This window comes from Dermacentor silvarum, chromosome 1 (genome assembly GCF_013339745.2).
Source record: "Dermacentor silvarum isolate Dsil-2018 chromosome 1, BIME_Dsil_1.4, whole genome shotgun sequence".
NCBI lineage: Eukaryota > Metazoa > Arthropoda > Arachnida > Ixodida > Ixodidae > Dermacentor > Dermacentor silvarum.
The window spans coordinates 45,342,523-45,355,226 of record NC_051154.1 but is presented as its reverse complement, the minus strand read 5'-3'; the positions used below and the strand labels follow the sequence as shown (position 1 = coordinate 45,355,226).

The 12,704-nt window shown below is 43.1% G+C and overlaps 1 long non-coding RNA gene across 2 annotated transcripts in view; it reads left to right on the top strand.

Annotated features, from left to right (window-relative positions):
• Positions 1-273: 273 nt before the first annotated feature.
• Positions 274-12,704, top strand: part of LOC125945537 (uncharacterized) — a 44,627-nt gene continuing 32,196 nt past the window's right edge. For both annotated transcript variants that reach the window (XR_007466976.1, XR_007466975.1), the window contains exon 1: positions 274-569. This is a non-coding gene — a long non-coding RNA (uncharacterized LOC125945537). The remainder of the gene's footprint in view (positions 570-12,704) is intronic.

Genomic DNA, 12,704 nt, shown 5'->3' with positions numbered 1-12,704 from the left:
ATTTTTTTTTTAACTATTTGGTTGACAGGAGGAAATATAGTTTAACATTACAGAAACACACCCACACGCAGCTAATGTAAATCGAAGCTACATGTCCAAGTGCAGTATATAACTTAATCGCCTGGCCGAGCAAGGATGACTCAGCGACTTCGTGTAATGACGCTAAACAATTGTACCCAGCCCCACAAGGAACGCGAAGACACGATGTGCCGTGCATAGGCACCAGTGTTCCTCAACCACGGAAAACTGGCCACAACTGAGTGATTAGGGACATGCAGGGCTCATGTGGGGAATTTTGCGTTGTCTAAGGACAAGCGCCGACGGCGGCTCCCTGGACGTTCAGGTTGAGGCGGGATGGCGGTATTGTGTCGGTTGTGGACAAATCGTGCACGCGGAAATTTTTACTGTTGTTCAGTCGTTTTCTTCGCGAGTTGTCCGCCTATTTGTGTGGTGAGAACAAACGTCAATGCGAGTGCTCGAGTGAGTTGTGCTGCAAGGACACAAGCGGTGCTACATTAGTGAAATGTGCAGACTCTATCGATAGAGAAACGTCGTGGATGAAAGGAAGGGTAAGTTGTAGCAATAGAAACAGTAAAGCTACCAAAAATTGAGGTGTGCTTTTTACAACTGAATATATGCCGCGTCCTCGCTAGTTGGAATGACATCGCGCCATTTGTAGTATTTTGCTATCAACATTGGCTGTTTGCTCTGCCGACAGCGTGTCACGCTCGCATTGGAAATCGTTCTTTTGCTTGGCGCATTTACAGTGACTGGAGCATTTATGCAAACCCTGTTAAAGAACAAAGAAAAGAAAAGTTCAAGTGCTAGACGGTCAGCTAATGCTTGTTCGAGGTATGCGTGTCATGTAAGCACCGTAACTGTTACGAAGAAACCGTGCGGCAGCAGGCTCAGTGTAAGCGGCTTGCTTTACAAGAAAACAGAAAAACGTTAACAGACACAAGCTGAAATTATTTTGAAGCGTCCAAGCCACGTATCAGTCGGCTAGATTGTCCTACAACGTAAGCTATCGTCGCCAATTGCATATTTGCATTTGCCAAATAGAGGACGTTTGCTTTGTTTTGTTGCATCGCCTCTTGTTTTTCGCACCGTGTTTTGTATGTAGACGCTCCCGTCCACCACTAACCGAAGCCTCGATTGGGTAACGCTACATGCGAGGCGTACGTCGGAGTTCAGCATGGCTTCACGGCTGAACAAAGCCGATTGGCTTGCGCAAATACATCGACAGGGCTGTCTAATATATTCACGTTTGTAATCATATTCCGTTAATTTATTGTGCAAATGGGCAGTTTAAACAGTAACAAAGTAAACAGCAGGCCCATCAAGTGACATGTCATGTGACTGACGAAGATAATTAGGCTTTGGTCAAAGGAGCAAGGCCTATTCACTTTATTTCTTTATGCAAGGTAGCCTAGCCAGTAGGGGACATGTACACACACACATTTTCTTGCTTGTCATACATGTCGTGCAATGTGTGTAGAACATTCATGTGGGTATATTCGATGTGCATATGACATTACTAGGGACAAAGGTAACACTGGCTTTTCATCCTGTCTGTCAAAAGTGCCAATTGTGTGCCCTTGCAATAAATTAATTGCATTTTTAATGCAGTAGCGTTATATGGCTAATGCCATGATGACATTTGCATGAATGACCTCAAAGAACTTGATGCTGCCAGCACAGAGGCAGACCTTATGGTTCTCTAGTCAGCCCTCTTTCTCCATGACAAGGATTTTAAGAAAAAACTGTTGTTGCTCCTGTGGTGCTGTCCAACTAACCAAAATTTTTTTTAGACACCAAAGCTGCAGTTACAGAACAGTGTGCAGAATGTCTGAAGGATCATTGAATGCAAATCTGCATTCACAGACAAATACATAACACTTTAAGTATAACAGCATTTACAGATCCTAATAGGCTGCTCAGTATGGCTATGGAACATAATGAAGCACCTCTAATGGCTACTAGAAAATGAATAAAGCTGGTAATGATCAGATTATGCCAGAGGCCTTAACCTCTAGGCATTCCATCAAATAGTAGTATAACTCAAAAATTGGTGAATATGGTTCCCACAGGGATAGATTAACTATACATATCTCTGCATTTAAATCTGAGGTTCTTTCAATGTTTCTGGTATCTAGCACTTGTGTGACCACACCGATGCAATGATATCGAAAAAGAGAGAGTTGCAACGACTAAGGTCTTCGTCCCTTTATTAGTTGCAATATCTTTGCAAATGCACACAAAAATCATGCAACTTCCAGGCTCCATGGCACCACACAAGTTCCAATTAAGCAAGGCATTCACTTACCACTGCAGGGTCTGAAATAATTTATTCACTTTTCACAGTATCCAACATATTGACTCTGAAAAAAGAAAATTGGAACTGATACAGGCATGATTTAGCGAAAAGAACAATGGTATCACTTTTATGCCGTCACCATCAACTGGCCCCTTTTTTTGTGTGGTGTAAAGGAATTGCATATGACAATGCATTCCAACAGTTAAAATATGTTTTACCACACTGATTAAATCTACTTTTGGCAGTCTCGTAAACGAGCCTCCTTTAGCTGTATGTAGCACCGACCATCAAGCTTTTTTTGCTTACGTAAACAAGAAAACAGTGAACAAAGACCATAACATCACCTAAACATGCGCTTCTGTTACCTGAACATGCACCTGATAAAAATGCCCATAACAGTTGTTGACTGTTAAGTTATAGGGTTTTACGTGCCAAAACCACCATCTGATTATGAGGCACACCATAGTGGGGGAACTCCGGTTTAATTTACACAACCTGGGGTTTTTTAACGTGCACCTAAATCAAAGTACACAGGTGTTTTCTGCATTTGGATCTCGCGACCTTGTGCTCAGCAGCCAAACACCATAACCACTGAGCAACCACAGCGGGTAACAGCTGACTGATTACACTTGTCATGCTTCAGTACAGCCGCTACTTGGTTTGTGGGCATCTCAGCAAACCAGTTCTGCGTGTTTACAAGTGTCTTGAGGACTATGCAAACTGCTCTCGATGCAACATTAACTAGCAATGTCTTCCATTATCCAAACATACACCCAGGCTATTAGACACACCATACGGAAGGTATCTGGAGTCATTTGCACATCGTGGGGTTCTTTTGTGTGTACCAGAGCTAGTGCGAGTATGATGAATTACAGTAGGTTCCTTTTCATGCTGACATAACAGGGAAGGTATTCTCGGATTATCTTCTTTCTTCTTTCGGGGGTTTTACGTGCCAAAACCAGTTCTGATTATGAGGCACACTGTAGTGGAGGGCTCCGGATTAATTTTGACCACCTGGGGTTCTTTAACGTCCACTACAACGCAAGCACATGGGCGTTTTTGCATTTCGCCTCCATCAAAATGTGGCCGCCGCGGCCGGGATTAGATCGCGCATTTTCACTTTCAGAGATGCTTTCGGGAGATTTCATGAGACCAGCGCCTGACACATCGATGTCTATGAACGTCGGCGTTCCTGGCACACTGTCTTAGTAAAGTTGGCACAGTGAAAGAACACTGTGGCGGCCCGTAGACTCCGAACGTGTCTTCTGCTAGTCTTGTGAAATCTTGCGAAGGTGATCTTGCAATCCCTGAAAGTGATTGTCCAAGAATACCGCCACAGATTTCTTACAAGTGGTATGCACTCTAGTGTTCCTTTTACAATGTGTTATAACTGAGCTTTGTATCTCTATACCCATAAATTGTAACAAGACAATACTGAGCATGGTAATTCCTGCTTTTTAGTAGTGTGGCTCCAGCAATAGACATTGGTGCATTGCACCAGCTACCGGTACGAAGCTTTAAAAAACATGCCACAAAGGCAGAAAAACACTGCAACTATAGTAATTTGTGTAAGCCAGCCTCAGCAAATTCAGCAGTGATAATGCTCAGTGACTATTGATACTCCATGAATTACGCAGGTGAATGATAACTGCTTCTCATTTTTTTTTTTCACAAAGCTTTATTACTGCATTTTTTATACAAGGTGTGACCGCATATCAAAACTTTGTTTAGGTTGCACCAAAGAACAGTTAATGTGGCACAGCATTTGCAAGTGGGCGCAGTTGATGTGCTGTGTTTATTTATAAAAGCTAATAGACACTTAATTTCATGATGAATAATAAAAAAATATTAAGGTATGCTGATTTCTGTTGCACAGAAGTTTTAGATGCAACTGCTAATGTAAATAGTACACTTACAATGTTTTTTTTATTACCTACCACTGAGCTTTGGTTTCTCAGCTGTGCACCAAAATGTAGATGTGCTCAGCCTGCTTCTAAAACATTGCTGCAATTCTCGGCATGGTTTGCACTTTGCATACTCTAATCATATTTCTGTGTACCAAATGAAATCTGAGGCAACAAGACAAGCTTGTACAGTACAGTTCAATGTAAGATGCCATGCATAAGGTAGTGATCTCTACTCCGAGTGGCAAGGGCTTACGAGAGTAGGCAGTACCGTGGGCAAAAGGGTAAGCAGTATTGCATGGAGCATAATGTCTTCAGCAGCTCCTCTCCTTGTGTATGAACTTCAAGTGCTCCAGACACAGGCAACCACATTTCTGCACGTGACTTGACTGCATGCAGCACCATTTGCTGTCATACGTCCTTAGGAGGTTTGTGCACCAGAAAGTGATGCACATTACATCTAATATTAGGCTATACTGTACATTGAAAAATGCAGCATTAACATGGTTGAGAACCATGAAAAAAAGTTGTCGCAGTTTCACCTGAAAGACGAAGCGCTTCATCAATTGCGATAGCAAATTTGTAGAGAGCTATACGGAGTAATGATAGTAGCTTTATCAGCTGTATAAACTTCGACATGCAGCAGCACCGGCAACACGCAGAACTGTTGTCGACGCCGTCGCCGTTTTGCCCGCGTTCGCACAAAATGCGTGCGGCGTTGGTGACTGTTGCCGGAGCCTCTGTTATAAATAGGCACTTGGTGCCGCAGCTAAACGTCGCCTCCCTTTCCACCCCCTTCCCCCCCCCCCCTCCCACAGCCTTTCACTCGTCGGAAGAAGGCGCGTTTGCTCTACATATATGGTGATTGTTTTGTTCTCCGCTGTGCGTTCACTCCCCGTGAAAGCGCGCGTCCCTCGCGCCCTTTCATTCGCACATACAGCGTTCGGCGCGCGGCGACGATTTCATCTCCATTGACGTCATACGGAACCTCACGGCGACGGCGACGCCGACGGCAGAAATCTGCTTTGGAGTGTCCATATAATTGCTATCGCAATAAAAAAAAAGCAATAGGTTACTTTAATAGCCCTATCAGCAAACATGTCATTTCAGTGACCCTGATACTTGAAGCACACGACTGCTTTGAATGGTGACAACCTAAGAATGCAGAGGTAAATTGCACCACTGACCTACTCAGAAAGAATTTCTATAGGTGTACCAGGTGATTATTTTCTAGTTCCTAGAGCAGAAAATTGAGACAAGCGGACAGAAGTCGACACACACAAGTGCTAGTGTGTATCTCGAGTTCTATCCATTTTGTATCAAATTTCTGCTCCAAGAACTAGAAAATATGTTGTACTAGCAAGGCCGTAACTCAACCCTTTCCGTTGGTTTTGCTCGCTTATTTCGATGATGTCAGGGCAAAGGTGAACGACTTTCAATATCGGTCTCTCTTAGACACTATTTTGGAGCGGAGGCACAGAGGGCAGGTTTAGTGCGGTCCTGTGGGTAGAGCATGTGCTGAATATTTAGTTTGCCACTCAGTGTAGTGGCTTTGGTCACGAGCAGTGCCTCCTGCCCTCGAAGTCTGCAGCATAAATGTCGCTCCAAGCCTCTGCAGCCAGATTGCACAGTAACAGTCCAGTCGACATTACAGGCTGCCACTGCACCAAACATTCTACCTAGCCTGATCACTAGGCTTCAATGAAGAAGGAAAAGCCATGCGTATCTGCACAGCTCCTTCTGCGCTCATATTTTTGTAGGTATTACGTACTCCCACAATTTTTAAATTAATCTAGACCCATCAACTATATTGCTGTGGGAAAAAATGAGTCAGCAAATAAACTATTAACAAAGAAGATTAATGACGGACTTCATGAAAATACTGCTAAATCAAATAGTTTTTAAACTATAACAACACAAATGGTTAACCAGAATATAGGTATGTACAGGGGCACCCATTAAGGGGTGGGGGGCGATATCTTCCGGCTTCCGATTGTGGCTGAAATGTTAGCTATGTTTATGCAACAAAATTATGAAAATGCACATTTTTGTGCTTTTTTACTGGGCTAATTAAATGCGGAAAGTTAATAAATCTGTTCACCTATGATGTCACATGAAATAACTACTCCAGTAGAATATTCTAAAATAAGATTTTTCATTGTACCTAGTTTTGCACTTGATTAAAAAAAAAAAGATTTACCTCCAACAAACTTTCGCTTCCTTGCAGAACTTTCAAAGAGCGCTTACGTCTCCAAAAATATTTTTCCAAGAAAAATACTTTTGCAAAACGTCGTTCACACAATCGCCAACTAGGAGAATTGTTTCCAAGACAATCGGCTACAGTTGCTTTTAGGGTCTGGGGTGTTTCGTGTGGAATGACCCAATAGGAAAGTTGTGCTCATTGTTTGGCACTCTTAACTGCACCAATTCATGCGACTCTTCCCTAATTTACTGTCTTTTATAGCCGTCTGCAAGTTTTACAGGAGTTGAGACCTGCCATTTCGCGTGCGCCTTTGGTGAACTGTCTGGTCAGCTCAACATGGAACCTGCGACATAGCAAGGGCACATAATAGGTTACTTTGGGTCTTAAGGTGGGCACATTGAAATGTCTTAAAGGGACACTAAAGGCAAATACTAAGTCAAGCTAAAGTGGTGGATTAGTGCTCGAGTATCTCTAAGGCATCAATATTATCGCGAACAGAGCCTTAGAAATCGAGAAATTTAGGTAAATGCAGGACGCCATTAGAGACCCCCTGAAACATTCAAGTACTTTACCGATGACGAAGGCACTCCTCATTTCAACCACTCATTATAAAAACATCATTATATTGTATTATAAGACGAAAGAAAATGCGACTTGACCAGTTCTATTTCATTTTTAGAAAAAAGAACTCACTGACATTTCACCGATGACGCAGGGAGTTAAAAGGTTTCACTTTCGCTCGACTCAGCGCCGCGCGCGCTGACGCACTTCAGTGGTTTGTTATCATGTAGTGCTGTGCTGATTTTGCTGGCTCACGAAACTCGCACAAACTGCAAGTAGCAGAGAACTCCACTTCCATGCGATGTTCTGGGATGCTCGAACGGTCCACGCCACTTGACCAAAAACAGCTGCAGCGGCGCATCGTACCACTGTCTGTCGGGCAACGCTTTATTCACCGATGGCAGCAATGGGCGGTGATGGCGCATGCAACGTCACCACTCCTCGGTTGACGTGGTGGGAGATTTGAATTGCCATAAAGATATTCGGACCCTTCAAATGCAATTTTCTCGTAAACTAAGTCTGTTCTTTATACGAAACAAGCGTTGCAAGGTTTCTGGAATGGTAATTAAACAGTCCACGTCGGACTTAGTATTTGCCTTTAGTGTCCCTTTAAAGTATGTTGGCACTTGTAACACACATTTTTAGCCCTGCTTGGCACTAAACACACAGCAGCCGCAAGGCAGTAAAGCAAGTAAGGGTGAGACATACTAGAAGAGATTCAAAATAGGGCAGTGGTATCCTCTTTAGTAGAATGCAAAGATTGTACACTTTTCGTTGAAAAGAAAAGTGTACATTCATTGCATTCTACCGGTGCTAACATATGGGGCAGAAACTTGAGGTTAACAAAGAAGCTCGAGAACAAGTTAAGGACCGCACAAAGAGCGATGGAACGAAAAATCTTAGGACTAACGTTAAGAGACAGGAAAAGAGCGGCGTGGATCAGAGAACAAACGGGGATAGCCGATATTCTAGTTGACATTAAACGGAAGAAATGGAGCTGGGCAGGCCATGTAATGCGTACGATAAATAACCGGTGGACCATTAGGGTTACAGAATGGATACCAAGAGAAGGGAAGCGCAGTCGAGGTCGGCAGAAAACCAGATGGGATGATGAAGTTAAGAACTTTGCAGGCGCAAGTTGGTATACGCTGGCGCAAGATAGGTCTAATTGGAGATCGCAGGGAGAGGCCTTCGTCCTGCAGTGGACATAAAATAGGCTGATGATGATGATGATGATGATGATCCTCTTTAGTTAGTGAAGATATGAAATGAATCAGCAAAGCAGCTGCCACTGAGTGATCAGTTGCAACTCAAATGATGGGATGGAGCATTACTGCTGCTGCAGGGCATGTCATGAGACGAAGACTCATCTGTTTGCACTACCATATCCTTTATAATGCACGCAGATGGTGAAAAACGAATTGCTTGTGTGCTATTGTATAAGCATATCATTGCACCAGACAGGCGCAATATATGTGTGCCCACAGTGCTGCTCGAGGGCCATGTCACTCGACCCAAATTATGTGCTCAAGTACAAAGTGGCCGTTAGTGAAAGAAAAGGAAATATCCGCGCTGTAAGCACCTGCATAACTATCATGAGCAAAAGATTTGGGCCCATGGCAGCAGTTAAAAATTTAGGCTTCTGGTGTGGCCATACAGCCTGTAATTGAGAAGTGTGCTGCATTGGTCAAAAGCAAGCCAACATTGCACCACATTATTTCAGGCTGCCTACCTAGGCCATGAAATAAGAATGCATTTTCATGTTCATGGCACCTGTGGTCTTCAGACTTTCGCTTGATATTGTACATCTCCTGTCTACAATATGTGCAAGCTATGAATTTACTGGGGGATGTACCAGCCACACTCACTTTGAGCATGAAATGGATCCTTACAAAAATATGGCTCCTGCAACAACTTCAATTGGCTGTCCATTATATGGCTGTGTCCAAGGGCAAAGGCTACACGAGAGAGAGAATGCTTAAAGGTGCACGGATATGGACAGGCCAGCAAATGTATGCAGTTACTGATTGATACTGTGGATTAAGCAAAAACCATTCAGATGAGAAGGGCAGGTACAGAGGACATGAACGCAACTGCAGTTTTGCAGCTCCTGCACAAAGCAAGCCTGTACGCATGCAGTGTGCCAAGCCTGTGAGCTATAAATAAAATAGCTGAGCTATAGCAGATTTTAAAGATTACAGACATACCAGCCACATGACGCTACTCACTGTGTTATCTTCAACCTGTGCACATCCCATTTCAAATGGGTGGCTGTCAAGCAAGACTTCATTGCAGTTAGCACAAGACTTCATCTTTAGTATATTTCAAATGTGACAGTGTGCGAATGCTCTTTTTATTAGTATTCTAACACAGTTATTTATGTGTCTCGGTGGGAAAAAACACGCACAGGAAGACAAAGAATTCTTTTAAAGTGATAATGTTTCAGTTCGGAATAAGAACTTTCTGCGTGTGTGCAACTGCATGCATGGGTGAATATGCTCATGAGGAAAAGACAAGCTTTCAGGAAGCATGGAAGGGGACAGTGCTGAGAAAAAAAAAAAAAAAAAAAGAGGACAAAGGCCAAAATTAATGTGGTGGCTGCCCACAGGGAATAGAGGCGAGTAAGCATTACTTTGTTGTTTGATCCTTTAGAAACAGCAAAGTGCACCGATACCTTCCAGGAACGATGGGTGCATGTGTGGTCACTGCATGCATCTTCTTTAGCCTTCCCCTCAGTGACTCCACGTATGTCACTTCAATGCCACTCAAGACACAGGCTCATAGTAAGATGAAGGCTTGCAGTGTATGCATGAGTGAATGTGCATCAACAGTAGACGAACAAGGTATGTCACTGGAGCCAATGTTTTGATGAGGGGACTTAATTGTGTTTGTCAGGGCAGCAACAGATTTCCAAGGCAGCATTTATACCGGGTGTTTCTAAGACTTTTAGTAATATTTAAAAATAGCCATTTTGAAATAAAAGGACGATTTCTTCGGAGACATGCTGTGAGCGGTGGCAAACATGGAGTGACGGATGATATGAGGTAATTAGTTGCTAATTAACAAGAATTCAATAATCAACTTTTAAACTTCCAATTTCAGTGGGTGAATGTAACCGGCAAATTCAAGCGAGCTCTCCGCACAAGCTGTATCAACATTTAGGTTTGAAGAAATGCGATTACTTGAGGAACTGTGGCACGATGAAATTCGGCTATCAGAGCGTGCAAAACTGGAATTGGGAGGCTGCGGCTGCGAGTTAGGAGTAATACCTGTGCCACACAGTCAAAGTAAAGTGCATTTTGAGCGAGTGCACTTCGCGGTTAGTGTCTTTCGCAGGCTGCCACACGGGAACGCTTAGTGACACTCACTGCAGAGCGCACTCGCCGGCGAGTGTGTTCGGCAAACTCACTTCGCGGCGGCGAAGTGTGTAGCCTCGTTAGCAATGAGTAAAAAATAAGTAATGTATTATTGAAAGAAGAGTCAGGAGTAATTTTTAATAGCATTGTTTTAAATTGCTAATGTTACAGGATAATAAAATGTACCACACCGCAAAAAACAAGAACAGCAAAAAAGTACTCTCGCTCTCAGGCTGTTGACGACCACGCCGAGTAATGGCTGCGCAGTTGTTTGGCGGATCGAGTCGTTTTGACTGTTGCTGGTCAAGTTGCCGTCGTTGCCGGGCCTTGTGAATGTGGATTGTAAATGTTGTTTCTAACAATAATAAACAGTTTTCGTGCACACATTTTTATATTAACAAATGTACGCTTTCCCGTCTGACTCCCAATCGCCATGGCCATCAATTTGAAAGAACACTTTTCTTTCTCGTGTAGCAGTGCGCCGCCAAAGTGACACTAAGCACGCTGAAGTGCACTCGCTCAAAGTGCACTTTACTGTGCACTTTACATAGTATAGGTAGTGTAAACAGAAAACGAAAGGAATGAATATGGGCATACACCTTGTCGAAAGCTCAGAAAGAAGAGGTTAACCAAATATTAAATAAATGGAGACAAGAAATAAAAATGAAGCCGTATGATAATTATTTAGTAAATAATGGCTCGAGAGAAAAAGAAGTAAATCTGCGTGGAGGGGGGGGGGGATATGGTTAGCATTAATCTTCAGTTAACAGTGCTGTTTAAATTTGTGCCACTGGTATTACGAACATATTCGAGAGCTCCCTCTGGAATATTTATGCCTGTTAATTGCAGTTAACTCGTGGATGAGATGTCACTCTCTCTATACGTTGTCTCTGGAAGAATGAAAGTGTGTAGCAGGACCCCTACCTGTTGTATAGCTATCAAAACTAAACCTCCTCCCCCCTCCAATTTTGCTTTAACACCTTGAGTTCCCTCGCCCTACTCTACGCACCAGCTTATTTTCGTCCTCACACAATGAGGATGGGGGGAGGGTGAGCTACTAATAGTGTGAGCCGGTATTTTCACCCTTCATCTTCTTGATCTGTATATATTCATCATCATGGCCAGCTCCTCTTCAGTAACCCTGCCGAATAAAGCGTGGAGGTAATAGCCATCTCACAAGTGGTGGAGGTTGCTTTTGATGGCTTGGTCCTCTATGACTTGACCCGAGATTCCCTGGAGCTTCGTTCAGGTTGCCGCTTGGTTTGCCTTCCCGCCGCCACCCCAAGAGGAGGCACCACATTCTGCCAAGGAAAGCAGTTGCTGCCCTGACAAAGACAAGTCCCCTTGTCGAATTGTTGGCTCCAACGACATAATCTGTTTGACCACCACTGTTGATCGCTCTACCCTAAGCATCACGTTTTTGAGCAGATAAGTGTGAGGAGCCGACCTTGGTAAACTTGGTAGACACTCACATTCACGTCCTCTCACTCTCCCCTGCCTCTGCTCACTCTTGCTGCATTCACAAACATTCATGCTTGCCCACAGTCGATCATTACTCAAGTACATTCCCATACTACCATCATCATCCTTTCCCAGTTGAAGACTATGGCTCTTGGCAGTTTGCCTTTTTGAGGATAAATTGGGTTTAATATTTAACCCAATGTTTATATAACTGGCTTGGAGGGCAAAAATAGAGAAATTTATGTTTTACTTGAAAACAAATGGCCTTACAGATGTATTTCAAACAATAGATAAAAGCTTGCACCTAAAGCTGTGAAACTAGTGCGCTGATGCAGAAATTTCTGTGCTAGTGATATACATTGCCATGTCTGTGTAACAACAAATGACACATACATGAGAGAAGTCTGACCCATGCTTATTGTCTATTGCTGCAGAGGCCTCTACTATTACCACCACTTTGCTACTGGTATTGCTCCTACAACTTAACTACTAGTATACTCATACCAGCACCACAACTAAAAATGAGAGAGAGAGAGAGAGAGAGAAAGCTTGACAATGTGTAGGCCAAAGGGGACTGAAGGAAAGCATTTATGAAACTTTGTTCCTAGAGTCAAGTTTTCAAATATGCCTCAAGTATTCATTATCATTCATCATATCTGAAGCATGGTACCAACTGTTCAGTCAATTTACAACGTTGACAATTCAAATTAAATGTAGTCATAGCAGGCTAATAACATTATGGCACCGTAGTACTGCTGGGGGTGTGGTGATTAGCTCTCTAGTCCTTCCCCTTGCCTGTTACCCTCTCAAGAATAAGTTTGCTGGCATACTGAAGTCAAATGCAGTTCTAATGCCTTTTGTAACATAAAGATCCATCAATTTTAAGGATTTGCAATTTTTTG